This window comes from Dioscorea cayenensis, chromosome 20 (genome assembly GCF_009730915.1).
Source record: "Dioscorea cayenensis subsp. rotundata cultivar TDr96_F1 chromosome 20, TDr96_F1_v2_PseudoChromosome.rev07_lg8_w22 25.fasta, whole genome shotgun sequence".
NCBI lineage: Eukaryota > Viridiplantae > Streptophyta > Magnoliopsida > Dioscoreales > Dioscoreaceae > Dioscorea > Dioscorea cayenensis.
The window spans coordinates 6,431,339-6,434,591 of NC_052490.1; positions in this window are offsets into that span (position 1 = coordinate 6,431,339).

The following is a 3,253-nucleotide window of genomic DNA, read 5'->3' on the forward strand; positions in this document are numbered from 1 at the left end:
CATGTGAAGGCGATCACTTTGAGAAGTTGTCGTGAAGTTGAGAGTAAGCTCCCTACCAAAAAGACAATGGTTGAGTCACCCAAGGAAGTGGAGGTTAAGGAGAGAGCTAAAGAGAAGGAGGTGGCACCTCCACCTTACAAGCCAAGAATTCTTTACCCTTCAAGATTGAAGAATAACCATAATGATGAGCAATACTATAAATTTTTGGTTCTATTCAAGCAGTTGCACATCAATATCCCATTTGTGGGGGCGTTGTGTCAAATGCCTCGCTATGCAAAGTTCTTTAAAAACCTCGTGGTCAACAAAAGGAAGTTGGAGGAGAGTGCATCTGTGATCTTACATGCTTCATGCTCGGCGGTTTTATAAAAGAATATAGCGAACAAGAAGAAAGACCCTGGTAGCTTCATCATTCCATGTAACATTTGTAACTTGTGTAAAGAGAAGGCATTGGCGGATTCCGGGGCTAGCATCAATATCATGCCTTATGCATTCTTTCAGAAGTTAGGGTTGGGAGAGCTTAGGCCCACTCGGATTGTACTTCCATTGGCCGATGGATCAATTAAACATCCGAGGGTTATCATTAAGGATGTACTTGTGAAGGTCGATAAATGCGTCTTTCCTGCAGACTTTGTGGTATTAGATGTTGATGAGGATGTCGAGGTTCCATTGACACTTGGGAGGCCATTGTTGCGCACTTCCAAAACAATCATTGGCATGGACGGTGGTGAATTGACAGTAAGGGGCTGTTTGATTCGCGGTAATGTAGAAAGATGACCACGTGTTACGTGGTAATATAAAAATATTACCACGTTTGGCATTGCACCGGTGGTAGTATGGATGGTAATATCACATTAGCAACTTATAAATATTACCAAGAAAGTGGTAATTCTATTACCACCAAATTTGGTATCTATCTTGGATTACCATGGTAATCTTATAACTTTTTATATTTTAACAAATTGATTACCAAGACAACCAAACATGGTAATGAACTATTCTCGGTAATAAGAGTTCCCATCCAAGCATGGTTATATTAAATTACCACAATATTCCAAACCATATCATATTCCCACTCATATTACCATGGTAATCTCGTTACGTGGTAATATGTCATTACCACGAACCAAATGGCCCCTAAGAGTTGGAGATGGCAAGTTGACATATCGCCTCACTGAAGCCATGTGACATTCTCTTGAATTCGATGATACATTATATTTTTTGACACAATTGATGAGTTGATTTATGATTATGTGCAGGAAATGTTGTGTTCTGACCCAATGGAGGGATGGCTTGATCAAGAAGTGGAGAATGAAGAAATCTTATCACTTGATCTAGAGGATAAGTTGAAACCTACCCTTGGAGTCATGAAGAAGATGATCCAAAAGCTCAAGAGGACAAGGAGACATCACAAAAAGCGTCCAAATACTAGTGGGGATGCGCAGTCACGAAGTAAAGGTGAGGATCCCATGTGTAGTAATAAACTCGATAACTCCCTCTCTACCTTGCAAAAATTATTTTCATCATGCTTTCAAGTTGTAGGTAAGAGGGTAACATTTATTCATGAACCCCCGTAAGGTAAGGATAGATATGTCAAGCCTAGTGAGGTTAAACAAGCGCTTCTTGGGAGTAACCCAAGTCTTTACCGTTTTTCTAAGTTTTAGTTTAGTGTTTGCATGAATAAAAGCTTTAGTGTTGGTGTCTTGATTTTTACGTGCTATTGCTATGTTTTTCTCGTGGATCGTTGGTGTTTTAGTGCACTTCATTGTGACTGCCGAAGTTTTAGGTCGTTTGAGTGTGTTTTCTTGATTCTCTGCATAGTTTTTAACTATATTTGTAGTCTTTGTATGTGTATGAATGTTGCAGAATTTTTTCTGTAGAGCCTGTAATTTTCTGAGTCATCCAAACAAGATACATGGCAGTGTGGAATTTTGATATGGGTATGTTTTTATGTTCAGAGCTCAACTTCTCCATCCCGAGAAGACACAAGAAGTGTAAATGTCGCTGTGAGCTACCTTGTGACAGCCACACGCTAGTGGGGAATTTCTACACGGGCATGTGGATCTCTGCAAAGTGATAGAACTCCATCTCGAGAAGACACAGGGGCGTGTGGATGACCCTGTGGAAAGCACAGGTGCATAGGTAATTTCCACACGCCCGTGTGAAACCTTGCAGTGATAACTCTCTATCCCAAGATCAAACAGGGGCGTGTGGCTGCTCCTGTGAGCCCCCTGTGAATTTTCACACGTCCATGTGGAATTTTCCACAGGGGCATGTGGAACACTTAGAAATTTTTTCTTGGGAGAACAGAGAAGGCACAAGGGCATGTGGGTGCCGCTGCAGGTCAGGCACACGGCCATGGATAATTTCCACATGCCTATGTTGGTGCATTCAGAGGTTAAAATTTCTATCCCGAGAGCACACAGGGGCGTGTGCATGCCCTTGTGAAGAACTCCTATGGATACACACGGGTGTGGGTAATTTCCACACGCCTGTGTGGATGTACAGAACACAAAGGGGCGTGATTTTCTTTAAAATCGTTTTGTACCTCTTCATTTATAGACTCCCAAACACTCAAAGAATGCATCCTTTCCTTCTTCCTGACCTTCTCTGTCTATTTATAAGGTCTTTTCATTGTTTGCCGGTCGTATTCAAAGTTTTTGATTGTCATTTCGTCGATAAGCTTCCTTTTCCCTTCATCTTCACCAATCTTCATTTCGTTTGCTCAATGTGGTCGATTTCACATGGATTTTATGTTTAAATTATTTGTCAATGTTTTTAGAAGAGATTTTGAAGGTTTTATGTTGTATTTTGAGTTTGTTGGAGATTCTAGCCATGCGGCTGTGACGCCCTCAAGATCCACACGGTCGTGTGGAATTTCCACATGACCTTGTGGATTCCTGCAAAACTGTTTTTTAAGTTGAATTTAATCATTTTATTTTCAATTCTTGTAGGAATGGCACCCAGATCAAAGAAAACAACTAGCAAGCATCCCCGTGAGCCCTCTCCTATGCACATGGAGTTTGTGATCCTCGAACATTAGGTTCGGTTTGAGCGCTTGCCGAGGCTTAAGTTTGGACAATCGAGATTCCCCAACTTAAGCGCATTGAGAGAGATTCATTTGGGGGATGAGATGGCCGACAAGATTGTGGAGTTGATCTTCGTGGGTAGTTGGAGGCGATTATTATCCATTCGAGAGTCGGCTATCTATATGCTCACTTTGGAGGTGCTAGCGTCGTTCAAGTTTGACCTTTCA